Source organism: Somniosus microcephalus, chromosome 1, assembly GCF_052327205.1.
Source record: "Somniosus microcephalus isolate GS21.2 chromosome 1, FLI_Smic_1.0, whole genome shotgun sequence".
Taxonomy (NCBI): domain Eukaryota; kingdom Metazoa; phylum Chordata; class Chondrichthyes; order Squaliformes; family Somniosidae; genus Somniosus; species Somniosus microcephalus.
The window spans coordinates 169,363,255-169,383,458 of NC_140987.1; the positions used below are offsets into that span (position 1 = coordinate 169,363,255).

Below are 20,204 nucleotides of genomic sequence, written 5' to 3' on the forward strand. Positions count from 1 at the left end.
TTTATATATATAGATACAGACGCACACCCGAGGACAGACAGAAGGACAGACAGATAGACAGACAGATAGACAGACAGATAGACAGACAGACAGAACGATCCGTTTATATATATAGATATAAGAGAAGATTAAGGGCAAGAGGATAACCAGGGAAAGAGTAGGGCCCATTAGGGACCAGTGGCAATCTGTGTGTAGAGCCGGAAGATGTAGGTGAGGTTTTAAATGAATATTTTGCATCTGTGTTCACTATGGAGAAGGGTGATGTAGGCATAGAAATCAGGCAGGGGCGTTGTGATATACTTGAACAAATTAGTATTAAGAGGGAGGAGGTACTAGCGGTTTTAGCAGGCTTAAAAGTGGATAAATTCCCAGGCCCTGACGGGATGTATCCCAGGTTGCTGTGTGAGGCAAGGGAGGAGATTGCAGGGGCTCTGACACAAATTTTCAGAACCTCTCTGGCCACAGGGTAAGTGCCAGAGGACTGGAGGACAGCTAACGTAGTACCATTGTTCAAGAAGGGTAGTAGGGATAAACCAGGGAATTACAGGCCAATGAGCCTGTGGTAAACCACTGTTGTTAGTATTGTTGTACTTGTCTGTGCATGCCTCAGCTGACTCCGCCCCTGGCTCCACCCTCATGGCTGGGTATAAAGGTCGCTGCTCAGAAGCCTCCGGCCCTTTTGGATACCAGGCAACCCCAAGAGGCATGCTCTGTTCTTTGGTAATAAAAGCCTGTTTATTACTTACTCAATCTCCAGTCTTTTGTAGCAATTGATAGTGCATCAATTTTATTACCAAAGTTAAATGTTGGCTGCGGATGCTGATCAACCGATGGCGCAAAACGCTGAGCAGCAGGCGCTGCTGCGAGCCCTCAGACCAACATGCCTGGACCTAGACCCCCAAGAAGCGGGTTCGTCGACTAAATTCGCACAATGGCTGCGTTGCTTTGAGGCGTATCTGGAAGCCTCGACCGTGACTCTTGATGAAAATAAACTGAAAATCCTGGCCTCGAAGGTGAGCCACCAAGTCTATACTTTAATCCAAGATGCGACGACCTACGCGGCGGCTATCGACCTACTGAAAGGGCAGTATGCACGCCCGGTTAACACGGTCTATGCCAGGCACCTTTTAAGATCTCGCAGACAGCAGCCCGGGGAATCGGTGGAAGCCTTCCTACGGGCACTGCGGGTACTCGGACGCGGCTGCGACTGCAAGGAAGTATCGGCCGCGGCACATGCGGAGGGACTGATACGAGACGCTTTCGTTGCGGGTCTAAGGTCCGACTACTCCCGGCAGAGGCTGCTGGAGAAGGGTGAAATAGACCTGACAAAGGCAGTGTCCCTCGCGCTCTCGCTCGACGCGGCCCACAGAAATATGGACGCTTTCTCCCCTCATCACCCCGCGCCGTGGACGCCGCAATCTTGGGCCATGGGACCGCCACCTCCAACTGCTGCAGCGATGTCCAAGGCACAAAAATGCTATTTTTGTGGCCAAGCTAAACACCCTAGAGCACGCTGCCCCGCGAAGAATGCTACCTGCTCCGGCTGCGGGAAGAAAGGTCACTACGTTAGCGCCTGCAAAGGGAAGACCGCTAACGCCAGCAGCGCTGCGTGCGAACCGTGGGCGCAGCCATCTTGTCCGCCATCTTGGGCTCCCCCAGCCGCGTGGGGACCGTGGGCGCCGCCATTTTGTCCGCCATCTTGGACGCCTCCGACTTTGGTTACGGGGGACCCGGACTCCACCACCGCCTCATCGGACGACCGCATCGACACGCTTGAACATACGCTGGCTTCCGTGACGCTGGATCAATCTCTCCCGCATCAACTGTCCAGGTCCATGATGGACATTACGGTAAACGGCTGCGCCACTACCTGCCTTTTTGACAGCGGGAGCACGGAGAGTTTTATACACCCCGACACGGTGCGCAGTTACTCTCTCCCGGTCCTGCCGACGCGTCATCGCATCTCTATGGCTTCCAAAGCCCAGTCAGCGGACGTCGGTGGCTACTGTATGGTGACTCTTTCAGTGCGGGGTACTGAATACAAAAATTTTAAACTTCTGGTCCTGCCCCATCTCTGCGCTGCCGTCCTACTGGGGTTGGATTTTCAGTGCCACCTTAAGAGTGTCACTTTAGCGTATGGTGGACCCCTCCCCCCTCTCACAGTCTGCAGCCAGCAGTTTTTAAATCGCCCGCCGCGCGCCATTTGCAGCCTCTCCACCCTTAAAGTCTCCCCCCCCTCCTTGTTCGCTAACCTCACCCGCGACTGTAAGCCCATCGCTACCAAAAGTAGGCGTTACAGTGCCGGGGATAGGGGTTTCATTAAATCCGAGGTAGCGAGACTCCTGAAGGAAGGGATTATCGAGAGCAGCAATAGCCCATGGCAAGCACAAGTGGTGGTGGTGAAGGCTGGCGGCAAACAGCGCCTAGTTATTGACTACAGCCAGACGATCAACCGCTACACCCAGCTGGATGCATATCCACTCCCCCGCATATCTGACATGGTCAATCAGATAGCACAATACCGGGTGTTCTCGACGATTGATCTGAAGTCGGCATACCACCAGCTCCCCATCAGGGCTGAGGACCGCCAGTACACAGCTTTTGAAGCTGACGGTCGGCTCTATCACTTTCTCAGAGTTTCCCTTCGGCGTCACCAACGGAGTTTCTGTCTTCCAACGGGAGATGGACCGGATGGTTGACCAGAACGCGCTCCAGGCCACTTTCCATATCTAGACAACGTCACCATCTGCGGCCACGACCAGCAGGACCACGACGTTAATCTAGAGAAATTCCTCCGGACGGCCCAGCGGCTGAATCTCACATACAACAAAGACAAATGTATGTTTCGTACTACGCGCCTTGCTATTCTTGGCTGCGTAGTGGAGAACGGAGTCATCGGCCCAGACCCCGATAGAATGCGCCCCCTTATGGAGCTCCCCCTCCCCCACTGCCAGAAAGCACTGAAGAGATGCCTGGGGTTTTTCTCTTACTATGCGCAGTGGGTGCCCAACTATGCGGATAAAGCCCGACCCCTCATCAAGTCCGCCTCCTTCCCCCTGACAGCAGAGGCCTGTGCAGCCTTCACTCTCATAAAAGGAGACATTGCGAAGGCCACAATGCACGCTGTGGATGAGTCCCTTCCTTTTCAAGTGGAGAGCGACGCATCCGACTTTGCCCTAGCTGCAACCCTTAACCAGGCGGGGAGACCCGTGGCCTTTTCTCAAGGACCCTCCAGGGCCCCGAGATTCGACACTCCTCTGTCGAAAAGGAGGCCCAGGCCATTGTGGAAGCCGTGCGACATTGGCGGCATTACCTGGCCGGAAAACGATTTACCCTGCTCACTGACCAGCGTTCAGTGGCTTTTATGTTTCATAATAAGCAGCGGGGCAAAATCAAGAATGACAAGATCTTAAGGTGGAGAATCGAACTCTCCACCTACAATTACGATATCTTGTACCGGCCCGGGAAACTCAATGAGCCCCCAGATGCCCTATCACGTGGTACGTGCGCCAACGCGCAGGTTGATAGGCTACAGACCCTCCACAATGACCTCTGCCACCCGGGGTCACCAGGTTCTTCCATTTTATCAAATCCCGTAACCTGCCCTACTCCATCGAGGAGGTCAGGACCATGACCAGAACTGCCAGATCTGTGCCGAGTGCAAGCCGCATTTTTATAGGCCAGACAGAGCGAGCCTGATCAAAGCCACGCGCCCCTTCGAGCGGCTGAGCATCGATTTTAAAGGGCCCCTCCCCTCCTCTGACCGCAATGTGTACTTCCTCAATATAATTGATGAGTACTCCCGTTTCCCGTTTGCCATCCCTTGCTCGGACATGACCAGTACCACGGTCATTAAATGTCTGAATGACCTCTTCGCCTTGTTCGGTTTCCCTAGCTATATCCATAGCGACAGGGGCTCATCTTTTATGAGCGACGAACTTCGGCAGTACCTGCTCGCGAGAGGCATTGCTACAAGCAGGACCACCAGCTACAACCCCCGGGGTAACGGCCAGGTGGAAAGGGAGAATGCGACAGTCTGGAAGGCAGTCCTTTTAAACTTAAAATCTAAGGGCCTTCCGACCTCCCGCTGGCAGGAGGTCCTCCCTGCGGCGCTCCATTCCATTCGGTCGCTGCTCTGTACACCCACCAATGCCACTCCTCACGAGAGAATGTTCTCCTTCCCCAGGAAGTCCACGTCGGGGATTTCGCTACCAACATGGCTGACTTCTCCAGGTCCCGTCCTACTGCGGAAGCACGTGAGGACCCATAAGGCGGACCCCCTGGTCGAGAGGGTGAGCCTCCTCCACGCTAACCCGCAGTATGCTTACGTGGTGTACCCGGACGGGCGGGAGGACACAGTCTCCATTCGAGACCTCGCACCTGCAGGTGCTCCTGAAACACCCTCTTCGCCACCCACCGCTACTCCTGCCTACCCCCAGGACACAGTCCCCGCACGAGACCTCGCACCTTCGGGTGCCTCTGAGAGACCACCATCGCTACCTCCCATTACCCATGCTCTGACCCCTGTAGACGGCATGCAGCAGCCCCAGGGTCCGCCACCTGCTACACCTCCTCTGAACGAGACACCGGGTTCACCGTTGGATGCTGCACCATCACCGCCGCTGCTGCGACGCTCAGGACGGCTTACAAGGCCTCCTGATAGACTTCAGTACACAAATTTTTAGTGCACTTCACCCCGCCGGACTCAATTCTAAACAAGGGGTGAATGTGGTAAACCACTGTTGTTAGTATTGTTGTACTTGTCTGTGCATGCCTCAGCTGACTCCGCCCCTGGCTCCACCCTCATGGCTGGGTATAAAGGTCGCTGCTCAGAAGCCTCCGGCCCTTTTGGATACCAGGCAACCCCAAGAGGCATGCTCTGTTCTTTGGTAATAAAAGCCTGTTTATTACTTACTCAATCTCCAGTCTTTTGTAGCAATTGATAGTGCATCAGAGCCTAACATCAGTGGTAGGGAAATTATTGGAAAAAATTCTGAGCGACAGAATTAGTCTCCACTTGGAGAGGCAGGGATTAATCAGGGTTAGTCAGCATGGCTTTGTCAGGGGGAGATCATGTCTGACCAATTTGATTGAATTTTGAGAGGGGGTGACTAGGTGTGTGGATGAGGGTAGTGCAGTTGATGTAGTCTATATGGACTTCAGTAAGGTTTTTGACAAAGTCCCACATGGGAGACTGGTCAAGAAGGCAAGAGCCCATGGGATCCAGGGCAATTTGGCACACTCGATCCAAAATTGGCTTAGTGGCAGGAGGCAGAGGGTGATGGTCGAAGGTTGTTTTTGTGACTGGAAGCCTGTGTCCAGTGGTGTACCGCAGGGATCGGTGCTGGGTCCTTTGCTGTTTGTAGTGTACATTAATGATTTAGATATGAATGGAGGAGGTATGATCAGTAAGTTTGCAGATGACACGAAAATTGTTGGAGTGGTAAATAGTGAGGAGGGAAGCCTCAGGCTACAGGACGATGTAGACGGGATGGTTAGATGCGCAGAACAGTGGCAAATGGAATTTAACCCTGAAAAGTGTGAGGTGATGCATTTTGGGAGGACAAACAAGGCAAGGGAATACAAAATGAATGGTAGGATCCTAGGAAGGTCAGAGGATCAGAGGGACCTTGGTGAGCATGTACCAGACTGATACCTGAGATGGCAGGAATGATGTATGAGGAGAGAGTGGGTCGATTGGGCTTATACTCGCTGGAGTTTAGAAGAATGAGAGGGGATCCCTGAAGGCAGCAGGACAGGTAGATAAGGTGGTTAAAAAGGCATATGGGATACTTGCCTTCATTAGCCGAGGCATAGAATATAAGAGCAGGGAGGTTATGATGGAGCTGTACAAAGCACTAGTTAGGCCACAGCTGGAATACTGTGTGCAGTTCTGGTCGCCGCACGATAGGAAGGCTGTGATTGCATTGGAGAGGGTGCAGAGGAGATTCACCAGGATGTTACCTGGGCTGCAGCGCTTCAGCTATGAAGAGAGACTGGACAGGCTGGGGTTGTTTTCCTCAAGAGCAGAGAAGGCTGAGGGGGGACCTGATTGAGGTGTACAAAATAATATGGGGCATAGATAGGGTAGATAGACAGGAAACATAGAAACATAGAAGATAGGAGCAGGAGTAGGCCATTTGGTCCCTCGAGGCTGCTCCGCCATTCAATGAAATCATGGCTGATCGTCCAAATTCAGTACCCTGTCCCTGCCTTCTCCCCATACCCCTTGATCCCTTTAGCCTTAAGAAATATATCTAACTCCTTCTTGAATATATTTAATGAATTGGCCTCAACTGCCTTCTGTGGTAGAGAATTCCACAGGTTCACCACTCTTTGGGTGAAGAAATTCCTCCTCATCTCTGTCCTAAATGGCTTACCCCTTATCCTTAGACTGTGACCCCTGGTTCTGGACTCCCCGGCCATCGGGAACATCCTTCCTGCATCAAGTCTGTCTAGTCCTGTTAGAATTTTATAAGTTTCAATGAGATCCCCTCTCATTCATCTAAACTCCAGCGAGTATAAGCCCAATTGACACAATCTCTCCTTATACATCATTCCTGCTATCCCAGGTATCAGCCTGGTGAATCTTGCTGCACTCCCTCCATGGGAAGAACATCCTTCCTCAGATAAGGCGACCAAAACTGCACACAATACTAAAGATGTGGTCTCACCAAGGCCCTGTACAACTGCAGCAAGACATCCTTGTTCCTGTACTCGAACCCTCTCGCTACGAAGGCCAACATACCATTTGCCTCCTTAACCGCCTGCTACACCTGCATGCTTACCTTCAGCGACTGGTGCACCGAGGTCTCGTTGCACTTCCCCTTCTCCCAATCTATTGCCGTTCAGATAATAATCTGCCTTCCTGTTTTTGCCACCAAAGTGGATAACCTCGCATTTATCCACATTATACTGCATCTGCCATGCATCTGCCCAATCACCCAACCTGTCCAAATCATCCTGGAGTTTCTCGGCATCCTCCTCACAGCACACACACCCACCCAGCTTTGTGTTGTCTGCAAACTTGGAGACATTACATCTAGTTCCCTCGTCTAGATCATTAATATATATTGTGAATAGCTGGGGTCCTAGGACCGATCCCTGCGGTACCCCACTAGTCACTGCCCGCCACTCGGAAAAAGACCCATTTATTCCAACTCTTTGCTTCCTGTCTGCCAACCAGTTCTCTATCCAAGTCAGTACCTTGCCCCCAATCCCATGTGCCTTAACTTTACATGCTAATCTCTTATGCAGGAACTTATCAAAAGCCTTCTGAAAGTCCAAATACACCACATCCACTGGTTCTCCATTATCTATTTTACCAGTTACATCCTCAAAAAATTCCAGTAGATTAGTCAAGCACGATTTACCTTTTGTAAATCCATGTTGACTTTGTCCGATCCTGTCACTGCTTTCCAAGTGCTCTGCTATTACATCTTTTATAATGGACTCTAGCATTTTCCCCACTACTGATGTCAGGCTTACTGGTCTATAATTCCCCGTTTTCTCTCTACCACCTTTATTGAATAGTGGGGTAACATTAGCTACCCTCCAATCCATGGGAACTGTTCCAGAGCCTATAGAATTTTGGATGATCAGCAATGCATCTACTATTTCTGGGGCCACTTCCTTAAGTACCCTAGGATGTAGATTATCAGGCCCTGGGGATTTATCGGCCTTCAATCCCGTCAATTTCCCTAACACCATTTCCCTACAAATACTGATTTCTTTCAGTTCCTTCCTCTCATTAGACCCTATGTTCCCCGACATCTCTGGGAGGTTATTTGTGTCCTCCTTTGTGAAGACAGAACCAAAGTATGTATTTAATTGGTTTGCCATTTCTTTGTTCCCCATTATAAATTCCCCTGATTCTGACTGCAAGGGACCTACGCTTGACTTCACCAATCTTTTTCTCTTCACATATCTATAGAAGGTTTTACAGTCAGTTTTTATGTTCCCTACAAGCTTACTCTCATACTCTATTTTCCCCCTCTTAATTAATCCCTTTGTCCGCCTTTGTTGAATCCTAAACTGCTCCCAATCCTCAGGTTTGCTGCTTTTTCTGGCCAATTTATATGTCCTCTCCTTGGATCTTATGCTATCCCTAATTTCCCTTGTTAGCCACGGTTGATTCACCTTTTTTGTTTTATTTTTATGCCAAACAGGGATGAACAAATTCTGTAGTTCATCCATGCGATCTTTAAATGTTTGCCATTGCCTATCCACCGTCAACCCTTTGAGTAACATTCCCCAATCAATCCTTCCCAACTCGCGCCTCATACCATTGTAGTTTCCTTTATTTAAATTCAGGACCCTAGTCTCAGAGTCAAATACTTCACTCTCCATCTTAATGAAGAATTCTATCATATTATGATCGTTCCGCCCCAAGGGGCCTCGCACAAGATTGCTAATTATTCCTTTCTCATTACATAATATCCAGTCTAAGATGGCCTGATCTCTAGTTGGTTCCTCGACATATTGGTCCAGGAAACCATCCCGTATACACTCCAGGAATTCCTCCTCCACAGTATTGTTACTAATTTGGTTAGCGCAATCTATATGTAGATTAAAGTCACCCATGATAACTGCTATGCCCTTATTGCACGCGTCTCTAATTTCCCATTTAATGCCATCCCCAACCTCCGCATTACTGTTTGGGGGTCTGTATACAACTCCCACTAACGTTTTCTGTCCCTTGGTATTTCTCAGCTCTACCCATACAGATTCTACATCATCAGAGCTAATAACCTTCCTTACAATTGTGTTAATCTCCTCTTTAACCAGCAATGCTACCCCACCTCCTTTTCCTTTTTGCCTGTCTTTCCCCTTAGTAGAGGGGTCAATAACCAAGGGCCATAGTTTCAAGGTAAGGGGCAGGAGGTTTAGAGGGGATTTGAGGAAAAACTTTTTCACCCAGAGGGTGGTTGGAATCTGGAACTCACTGCCTGAAAGGGTGGTGGAGGCAGGAACCCTCAACATTCAAGAAGCATTTCGATGAGCACTTGAAACGCCATAGCATACAAGGCTACGGACCAAGTGCTGGAAAAAATGGGATTAGAATAGACAGGGATTGATGGCCGGCGCAGACACAATGGGCCTCTTTCTGTGCTGTATAACTATGACTCTATAATTCTGCTGCTGCTGATGGCCCACAGCGCCTCATGGATGCCCAGGTTTGAGCTGCTAGATCTGTCCCATTTAGCATGGTGATTGTGCCACACAACACGATGGAGGGTGTCCTCAGTGTGAAGACGGGACTTAGTCTCCACAATGACTTTGCTGTGGTCACTGCTACCAATACTGTCATGGACAGATGCATCTGCGACAGGTAGATTGGTGAGGACGAGGTCAAGTAGGTTTTCCCACTTGTGTTGGTTCTCTCACCACCTGTCGCAGGCCCAGACTGGCAGCTATGTCCTTCAGGACTCGGCCAGCTCGGTCAGTAGTGGTGCTACCGAGCCACTCTTGGTGATGGACATTGAAGTCCCCCACCCAGAGTACATTCTGTGCCCTTGCTACTCTCAGTGCTTCTTCCAAGTGGTGTTCAACATGGAGGAGTACTGATTCATCAGCTGAGGGAGGGCGGTAGGTGGTAATCAGCAGGAGGTTTCCTTGTCCTTGACCTGAAGCCATGAGACTTCATGGGGTCCGGAGTCAATGTTGAGGACTCCCAGGGCCACTCCTTCCCAACTGTATACTACTGTGCCGCCACCCCTGGTGGGTCTGTCCTGCCGATGGGACAGGACATACCCAGGGATGGTGATGGAGGAGTTTGGGACATTAGCTGAAAGGTATGATTCTGTGAGTATGACTATGTCAGGCTGTTGCTTGACTAGCCTGTGGGACAGCTCTCCCAATGTTGGCGAGGAGGACTTTGCAGGGTCGACTGGGTTGGGTGTGCCGTTGTCTTGTCCAGAGCCGGTGTCGAGTGGTCCGGTTTTATTCTTATTATTGTGTTTTGTAGCGGTTTGTTACAACTGAGTGGCTTGCTAGGCCATTTCAGAGGGCAGTTAAGAGTCAACCACATTGCTGTGGGTCTGGACAGCAGATTTCATTCCCTAAAGGACATTAGTGAACCGGATGGGTTTTTATGACAATCCGATAATGTCGTAGTCACCATTACTGATACTAGCTTTTTATTCCAGATTTATTTAAATAACTGAATTTAAATTCCACAGCTGCCGTGGTGGGATTTGAACTCACGTCTCTGGATCATTAGTCCAGGCCTCTGGATTACTAGTCCAGTAATATAACCACTATGCTACCGTTCCCATTATTACTCCCGCGCGAGTGAGTATAGAAATAGGAGGATAGAGCAGATGAATGCGTGGCTGGAGAGATGGTATAGGAGGGAGGGCTTCAGATACCTGGGGCATTGGAGCCGGTTCTGGGGGAGGTGGGACCTGTACAGGCCGGATGGGTTGCACCTCAACAGAGCCGGTACCAATATCCTCGCGGGGAGGTTTGCTAGTGCTGTTGGGGAGGGTTTAATCCAAGTTGGCAGGGGGATGGGCACCAGGATGTCGCATTAGAAAGGGGAAATAAAGTGCTCAAAGGATTGGGAGAGATGGATAGCACTAAAGTAAGAAATAGTAAGGTATTAGGTGGGGTCAGACTAAGAGAGAACACAGAATGGTCTAAGATAGATTTACAGTGTATGTATGTGAACGCACAAAGCATAGTAAACAAGGTTGGTGATCTGTAGGCGCAAATAGCCACATGGGAATATGATGTCGTGGCAATAACAGAGACCTGGCTCAAAAAAGGGCAGGATTGGGTATTAAATATTCCTGGATATAAGGTGTTCAGGAAAGAATGGGAAAAAAAGATAGGAGGTGGTGTGGCAGTATTGGTTAAGGAGAATGTTACAGTGCTGGAGAGAGAGGATGTCCTGGAGGGGTCAAGGACAGAATCTATATGGTTAGAGTTAAGAAATAATAGAGGTGCCATTACACTACTGGGTGTATTCTATAGGCCACTAACTAGTGGGAAAAATATGGAGGTGCAAATTTGCAGAGAGATTACAGAGAGATGCAAGAACTATAGAGTAGCGATAATGGGGGACTTGAACTATCCTAATATAGACTGGGATAGTAATAGTGTAAAGGGCAGAGAAGGGGAAGAATTTGTGAAGTGTGTTCAGGAGAACTTTCTTGATCAGTATGTTTCCAGCCCAACGAGGAAGGAGGCATTGCTGGATCTGGTTCTGGGGAATGAGGTATGTCAAGTGAAGCAAGTGTCAGTAGGTAAACATTTAGGGAACAGTGATCATAGTATCATAAGGTTTAGATTAGCTATGGAAAAGGACAGGGAGCAATCTAAAGTAAAAATACCAAAAATTGGAGGAAGGCCAATTTCAGTGGGATGAGAACGGATCTGGCCCAGGTAAATAGGAATCAAAGATTGGCAGGCAAAACTGTAATAGAGCAATGGGTTGCCTTTAAAGAGGAAATAGTTCGGGTACAGTTGAGGTACATTCCCACTAGGGGGAAAGGTAGGGCAACTAATGTCAGAGCTCCCTAGATGACGAAAGAGATAGCGAGAGTAAGATGAAGCAGAAAAAGAGCGCATATGACAGATGTCAGGTCAAGAATACATCTGAGAATCAGGCTAAATATAGAAAGTTCAGAGGGGAAGTGAAAAAGAAAATAAGAGGGGCAAAGCGAGGGTATGAGAATAGAATGGCAGCTAACATAAAAGGTAATCCAAAAGTCTTCTATAGGCATATAAATAGTAAAAAGGTAGTAAGAGGAGGGGTGAGGCCATTTAGGGGCCAAAATGGAGACCTACATATGGAGGTAGAGGGTATGGCTGAGGTGCTAAATTAGTAGTTTGCATTTGTCTTCACCGAGGAAGAAAATGCTGCCATAGACATAGTGAAGGAGGAGGTAAAGGAGATACTGGGTGGGATAGAAATTGATAAAGAGGAGGTACTAGATAGGATGGCTGTACTTAAAGTAGATAAGTTACCAGGACCAGATGGGGTGCATCCTAGGACATTGAGGGAAGTGAAGGAAGAAATCGCGGAGGTACTGGCCATAATCTTCCAATCCTTCTTAGAAATGGGGGTGGTGCCAGAGGACTGGAGAATTGCAAATGTTACACCCTTGTTCAAAAAAGGGTGTAAAGATAAACCCAGAAACTACAGGCCAGTCAGTTTAACCTCGGTTAGTGGAAGCTTTTAGAAACAATAATCAGGGATAAAATTAACAGTCACTTGGGCAAGTGTGGATTAATTAAGGAAAGTCAGCAAGGATTTGTTAAAGGCAAATCGTGTTTAACCAACTTGATTGAGTTTTTTGATGAGGTAGCAGAGAAGGTTGATGAGGGCAATGCGGTTGATGTGGTGTACATGGATTTCCAAAAGGCGTTCGACAAAGTGCCACATAATAGGCTTGCCAGCAAAGTTGAAGCCCATGGAATAAAAGGGACAGTGGCAGCATGGAAACAAAATTGGCTAAGTGACAGGAAACAGAGTAGTGGTGAACGGTTGTTTTTCAGACTGGAGGAAGGTATACAGTGGTGTTCTCCACAACTCGAGGGAAAGAAGGCAGATTTACAGACAGCTGAAGGCCGAGGTCCAACAAAAAACGCGTGACCTAAAGAACAGATGGTAGTTGGAAAGAGCGCAGGAGATCCAGCAACTAGCCGACAACCATGACATGCGTGGATTCTTTAGCGCAGTCAAGACCATCTACGGCCCAAGGACCTATCCCGCTGAGAGCTAAGAATGGTGAGGTGCTCATCAAGGACAGAGACGCAGTCAGTGCCCGCTGGAAGGAGCACTTCGAAGATCTCCTCATCCAAGACTCCGTCTTCGATGTGAGTGTCCTTGACTACATCCCACAGCATGCTATCCGCCACTACCTCAGCATAATCCCAACCTGGCATGAGGTTGAAAAGGCCATCTGACAGCTGAAAAACAACAAGGCTTCCGTAGCAGATGAAATCCCCACCGAAGTACTAAAGCATGGTGGAGAAGTAGTCTTGGCGCGAATCCATGACCTTATCTCCCTTATCTGAAAGGAGGAGAGCATGCCAGGGGATTTCAGAGATGCCGTAATTACGTTCATCTTCAAGAAAGGAGACAAGTCTGATTGCGGTAATTACAGAGGAGTTTCCCTGTTGTCTGCCACAGGGAAAGTCATTGCAAGAATCCTCCCAGTGGCTGAAGAGCTCCTCCCAGAGTCACAATGCGGATTCCACCCACTAAGAGGCACAATGGACATGATTTTCACTGTGCGACAAATCCAAGAAAAATGTATGGAGCAGCATCAACCACTGTACATGGCCTTTTTTGATCTCACAAAGGCCTTTGACTGTCAACCGAGAAGGATTATGGAGTGTCCTTCTCAAGTTTGGCTATCCTCAAAAATTCGTTACTATCCTCCGTTTGCTCCACGATGACATGCAAGCCGTGATCCTTACTAACGGATCCATCACAGACCCAATACAAGTGAAGACCGGGGTCAAGCAAGGCTGTGTCATTGCACCAATGCTCTTCTCAATCTTTCTCACTGCAATACTTCATCTCACCTCTAACAAGCTTCACGCCGGAGTTGAGCTAATTTACAGGACGAACGGGAAATTGTTCAATCTCCGTCACCTTCAGTCCAGAACCAAGATTGTCCCAACCCCTGTTACTGAATTACAGTATGCAGACGGCGTTTGCGTTTGTGCACACTCAGAGGCTGAACTCCAAACCACCATTAACTCCTTCACTGAAGCGTACGAGAGACTGGGCCTTACAATAAACAAAGGTTCTTTACCAACCTGCCCCCGCTGCACAACACTGCCCTCCGACTATCAAAATCCACGACGAGATCTTGGACAGTGTGAACCACTTTCCATACCTTGGGAGCCTTCTGTCAGTGAGGGCGGACATCGATGACGAAATTCATCACCGCCTTCAGTGTGCCAGTGCAGCCTTCGTCCGCCTGAGGAAAAGAGTGTTTGAAGATCAAGACCTCAAACCTGGCACCAGGCTCATGGCCTACAGAGCAGCAGTGATACCCGCCCTCCTGTATGCTTCAGAGACATGGACAAAGTACAGTAAGCACCTCAAAGCACTAGAGAAGTATCACCAATGCTGCCTCCACAAAATCCTGCAAATCCATTGACAGGATAGGTGTACAAATGTCAGTGTTCTCTCTCAGGCCAACATCCCCAGCATTGAGGCATGGATCATGCTCAATCAGCATTGTCTGCATGCCTGTTACAAGACTCCCGAAACAAGCACTCCAATCCGAGCTCCGTCACAGCAAGCGATTTCCAGGAGGGCAGAGAAAACGCTTCAAGGACGTCCTCAAAGCCTCCTTGAAAAAATGCAACATCCTCATCAACTCTTGGGAATCTCTGGCCCAAGACTGCTCAAATTGGAGGAGAAGCATTCAAGAAGGCGGAGAACACTTTGGCCTGTATTTTCCGATCGGAGGCTTCCTGAGTGCGGAGGCCTTCGATCTGTAAAAAATCTACGCCCTTACCTGAGGTCTGGACATTTCCGCTCCTGGGCCCCTCCACGACAATATGCGCAGGGCTCACGTATCCCAGGGGCGCATGCAGTTCGCAAGTGTCCCTGGGATCACGTGGGCCATGGGGAACCACTGAAAGAAAGGAATCCCCCTTCATACTTTTGACAGCTTAGACCTGTCAAAAGTATAGCTGTCAAAAGTATGAATGGGGATCACTCAAAAAACACTTCAAAACATTAAATACATTTTTTTTTAAATCAAGTTTTTAAAATGAGTTAAAATTACATTAAATTAAATATTTTAAACAAAAATTTAATTTTTTGAAAAAAAAATTCAAGTTTTTTATGGGGCTAAAAGTAAACTCAACTTTTTTTTTTAAAAAGTATTTTAAAATTATAAATGAGTGAATTTAAAAAAAAACTTTTTAAAAACTCTTATGCTGGTAAAAGCAGGCCTGATGCCTGAGGATTCTTGACAGATCGGAAATGCCGGTTTTCAGCGCATGCGCTTCGTATGCCTGAAACCGGCATTTCCGATGTCCCTACGGGTGTGAACACAGCTTGTACACACCCGTAGACATCGGAAAATATGGGCCTTTGAATTTCTTCATCGGGAGCACGCGGAGGCCAAGTACAAACAATGGAAGGAGTGAATGACAAACCAAGCACTCCACCCACTTGTCCCTTCAACCACTACCTGCCCCACCTGTGGCAGAGTCTGTAGATCCCGTATAGGACTCATTAGTTATCTTAGAACCCACAATATTGGGGGGAAAAATTTGGTTGATTTGCGCCTCCCGTTAGCGCCCCGGCTACGATCATCGGTAGCGCCCCCTGACTTACTGCCAGATGCTATGTCCGATGGGGTCAGGGGGGCCTACCTGCAGCTGGGGTGGCATAAATTCAAGGAAAGGTGCCGGGCGGCCATTCTTGTTGCTGGCCGCCTGCCAGCACTTCTGAGCAGTCCCCCCCCCCCGCCCCCGGTGGAGTGCCGGCTGTGCTCCGTGAGCCTGCTCTTTGCCGGCACTCCGATCCCTGGTGGCCAAGCTGGGCCCCGGGTTGCACTGCGCAAGGCCCCTCCCCTTTAATAAGGGGAGGAAAGCCTGCAGTACAGCGGCGCCGTGATATTCACTCGCAGCGCTCCAAGAGGGAGGCAGGGCACTTCCAGTAGCGCCCCGCCTCCCTCTTGGGGCGCTACCGGTGAATTTTGGGTGTGGGGGCGCTAACTTTTTCGGGGCGCTACTGCGAAGTCAGCGCCCCAAAGGGGGCGTGACCCAATTTTTCCCCAGTGGAGTGGAAGCAAGTCATCCTCGACTCCGGGGGACTGCGTAAGAAGAAGGCAGGGCACAATTCAACATTTGCAGCTCACACAGAAGTATAGTGAATAGTGAGGAGGATAGTGATAGACGTCAAGAGGACATAGACAGGTTGGTGGAATGGGCGGACACGTGGCAGATAAAATTTAACGCAGTAAAGTGCGAAGTGATACATTTTGGTAGAGAAGAAATATAAACTAAAGGGTACAATCCTAAAGAGTGTGCATGAACAGAGAGACCCAGGGGTATATGTGCACAAATTGTTGAAGGTGGCAGGGCAGGTTGAGAAAGCAGTTAAAAAAGCTTACGGGATCCTGGGGATCATGAATAGAGGTATAGAGTACAAAAGCCTGGAAATTATGAAGAATCTTTATAAAACACTGGTTCGGCCTCAACTGGAGTAGTGTGTCCAATTCTGGGCACCGCACTTTAGGAAGGATCTGAAGACCTCAGAGAGGGTGCAGAAAAGATTTACGAGAATGATTCCAGGAATGAGGGACTTCAGTTACATGGATAGACTGGAGAAGCTGGGGTTGTTCTCCTTAGAGCAGAGAAGATTGATAGGAGATTTGATAGAGATGTTCAAAATCATGAGGGGTCTGGACAGAGTAGATAGAGGGAAACTGTTCCCATTGGCAGAAGGGTCGAGAACCAGAGGACACAATTTAAGGTGATTGGCAAAAGAAAAAACTTGTTTATGCAGCGAGTGTTTAAGATCTTGAATGTACTGCCTGAAAGCGTGGTGGGGGCAGACTCAATCACAGCTTTCAAAAGGGAGTTGGAGAAGTACCTGAAGGAAAAAAAATTGCAGGGCTACGGGGAGAGGGCGGGGGAGTGGGACTAGTTGAAGTGCTCTTGCAGAGAGCAGATATGGGCTCGACGGGCCAAATGGCTTTCTTCCTTGCTGTAACCATTCTATGGGCAGGACTTCCAGCCACCAGACGACCTCACTGTGACCCAATCCCATTTTCCTGGGTGGGGTCCAATTATATATGCAGGGTGGGCTCCCAGCATTATCTATGCTCTCCATTGGGAGTCCGCCACTGTGGGGAGGAAAATAAAATGTTGCTGCAGCATTTCACTCACCTCAGCAACCGAAAGATGCAGGTCAATGACTTCATCAAACAGAGAAGCCTCAAAATCAAAATAACACTGCTTCCAATAATTATTCTGGCGAGGGGAGGGAAGAAACAGAACTGAATAGCCAATAAAGGATATTTTAGAAAGAAACCTGGTGGCCTTCACTATACATACCACCTGGCTTGCACCAACAAACAACTCCGAACACCTCTTCAAGATTGTTTCTAGCAGGTGAAGCTGCGGCAAACATAGAGGAAAATTAGATGTAGAGCCAAGCCCTGCCCACTCACCATCATTTACAGGTGGTGAGACGGACAATTAGTGTGTGGTGAGATATGCCCCTAAGGGGTTGCAGAGATAAATTCCAACAGCTACTTCTAGGGGCAGGATTCAGCGGAGACCCTGCTTGCCCGTTTTCATCCATTATCTGTGCTGGAATATCCCCAAAACAGGCAGTAATCAAGAGGTAAATCCAGGACTCGGTGTTCTAGGAGGAAATTTACCCCCGGGATGAGTATTCAGTAGCCTGAAATGTAAATTGAAATCTTAAACAATCTAAATCAGTAATAGTCTATTCTAATGTCAGATGGTAAGTTAAACCTTCCTCCTCCACCATTGTCCAGCTGGCTGGGACTGCACGGCTGGTTTCCACTCTTAGTTGTCCAGTCGTAGCCAGAGAATCACCTGCAATGGCTTCTCTTCCCGCTCCTGCACTGTTATCTCTGGTGTTCCCCAAGGATCTATCCTTGGCCCCCTCCTATTTCTCAACTACATGCTGCCCCTCGGCGACAACATCCGAAAACACAGCATCAGTTTCCACATGTACACCGACAACTCTACCTCACCACCACCTCTCTCAACCCCTCCACTGTCTTTAAATTATCAGACTGTTTATCTGACATTCCCATACTGGATGAGCAGAAATTTCCACCAACTAAATATTGGGAAGACGGAAGCCATTGTCTTCGGTCCCCGCCACAACCTCCGTTCCCTAACCACCAACTCTATTCCTTTCCCTGGCAACTGACTGAGGCTGAACCAGACTGTTTGCAACTTTGGTGTCGTATTTGCCCCGAGATGAGCTTCCGAACACATACGCACGCCATCACTAAGACCGCCTATTTCCACCTCTAACATCGCCCGACTCCGCCCCTGCCTCAGCTCATCTGTTGCTGAAACCCTCATCGATGCCTGTGCTACCTCTAGACTTGACTATTCCAACACACTGCTGGCCGGCCTCCCATCTTCCACCCTCCATAAATCTATGCTCATCCAAAACTCTGCTGCTCAAGTCCAATAGTCTTTCGTACAGAATCCAACAACACTTAACACGGGTGTACTGGGACATATAGAACATAAGGAATAATACAGGAGTAGGCCATATGGCCCCGCAAACCTGCTCCGTCATTCAATAAGATCCTGGCTGAACTTCTACATCAACTCCACTTTCCTGCCCTATCCCCATAGCCCTTGATGCCCAAAAATCTTTCTATCTCCGTCTTGAATATACTCATCGACTGAGCTCACTCACAGCTCTCAGGGTAGCAAATTCCAAAGAGAATTTCTGAGTGAAGAAATTTCTCCTCATCTCATGCCTAAATGGCCGACCCCTTATCCTGACTCTATAACTCCTAGTTCTAGCCAGGGGAAACAGCCTCTCAGCATCTACCCTGTCAAACCCTCTAAGAATTTTATATGCTTCAATGAGATCACCTCTCATTCTTCTAAACTCCAGAGAATATAGGCCCATCCTACTCAATCTCTCCTCATAGGACAACCGTCTCATCCTAGGAATCAATCTAGTGAACCTTCATTGCACCCCCTCTAAGGCAAGTATATCCTTCCTTAGGTAAGGAGACCAAAACTGTACACAGTACTCCAGGTGTGGTCTCACCAAAACCCTATATAAATTCAGCAAGGCTTCCTGGGGGAGAAATTCATGTTTGCCAGTAAAGTTGCCATTGTCACTGGCAACTGGAGTTAACAGCCGCTGAAAATTACCATAACGCTAACGGGGCAAAATTCATCTGGGGGGCTAGGGATTGGTGGCGCAGTGCTTACCTTCCATGCAACGCCGTCCTGGAGGTGTTGGTGGAGGCATCCAAGATGAAGTTTGTGTCCAGGTGCGGCATTCGTGCTTCGCACAGCCTCTGGATGCAAGGCTGTGGAACTTGCAAGGAATTGTGGGCAATGAAAAGGCCTGTGAATTAAAGGGGCCATGCACTCAGAAGTAATAAAAATTAAAATCCGGTGAAACAATGCAGTTTTAAGCCCTTTCCGCCTTTTCAAAAAAAAACATTAACATTAAAAAGAAGTCCCAAATGTGAATATTCAGCTCTTCAATTTGAATTCCCTTCCTAACCTCAAAAAATGGGAAAACTGCTTCAGCACCAACATAAATGGCTCAGCAAGCCAGGGAAGGGGCACCCAGGGTCTCACATGCAGCACTCCAGTTTTGTACAGGGGGTCAACACTGTAAGAGAGGTCCTCTACCCACAGGGGCCAGGAGTCCCTCCAGAAAGAACAACGTGGGAGTACATCACCGAGGCCGTCACTGCCAGCAGTGTCACCCCACCACCTGGCTCCAGTGCCCAAAGAAGCTTCATGACTTCAGACCACTGGTTAAAGTCAGTGAATGCATCTTCAAAAGTCGTCTCCTACCAACTGCACCACTAGCCTCACAAACTGCTCAATGTACGACCCCCAATCACTCACCTACCAACAATCTGCACCAATCACGAGGCACATCTCCCATTCATAAGAAACATAAGACGTAGGAGCAGGAGTAGGTCATTTGGTCCCTCGAGCCTGCTCCGCCATTCAATAAGATCATAGCTGATCTGATCTTGGCCTCAACTGCACTTCCCTGCCCGCTCACCATGACCCTTGACTCCCTTACCTTTCAAAAATCTGTCTATCTCCGCCTTAAATATATTCAATGACCCAGTCTCCACAGCTCTCTGGGGAAGAGAATTCCAAAGATTCACGACCCTCAGAAGAAATTCCTCCTCATTTCCAATTTAAAAGGGTGCCCCCTTATTCTGAAATGATGCCCCCTAGTTCTAGATTCCCCCACGAGGGGAAACATCCTCTCTGCATTTACCCTGTCAAGCCCCTTCAGAATTGTATATGTTTCAATAAGATCCCCTCTCATTCTTCTAAACTCCAATGAGTATAGGCCCAACCTGTTCAATCTTTCTTCATAAGACAACCCCTTCATCTCCGGAATCAACCTTGTGAACCTTCTCTGAACTGCCTCCAATGCAAGTATATCCTTCCTTAAATAAGGAGACCAAAACTGTACGCAGTACTGCAGGTCTGGTCTCACCAACGCC

General features: G+C 48.6%; 1 long non-coding RNA gene across 1 annotated transcript in view; it reads right to left on the reverse strand.

The window, feature by feature from the left end:
- LOC147124454 (uncharacterized) overlaps positions 1-19,076 on the reverse strand; it is a 45,626-nt gene extending 26,550 nt beyond the window's left edge. Inside the window, exons 1-2 of the long non-coding RNA XR_015079923.1 lie at positions 18,931-19,076; positions 13,777-13,940 (exon numbers count right to left, since the gene is read on the reverse strand). This is a non-coding gene — a long non-coding RNA (uncharacterized LOC147124454). The remainder of the gene's footprint in view (positions 1-13,776; positions 13,941-18,930) is intronic.
- Positions 19,077-20,204: the final 1,128 nt, after the last annotated feature.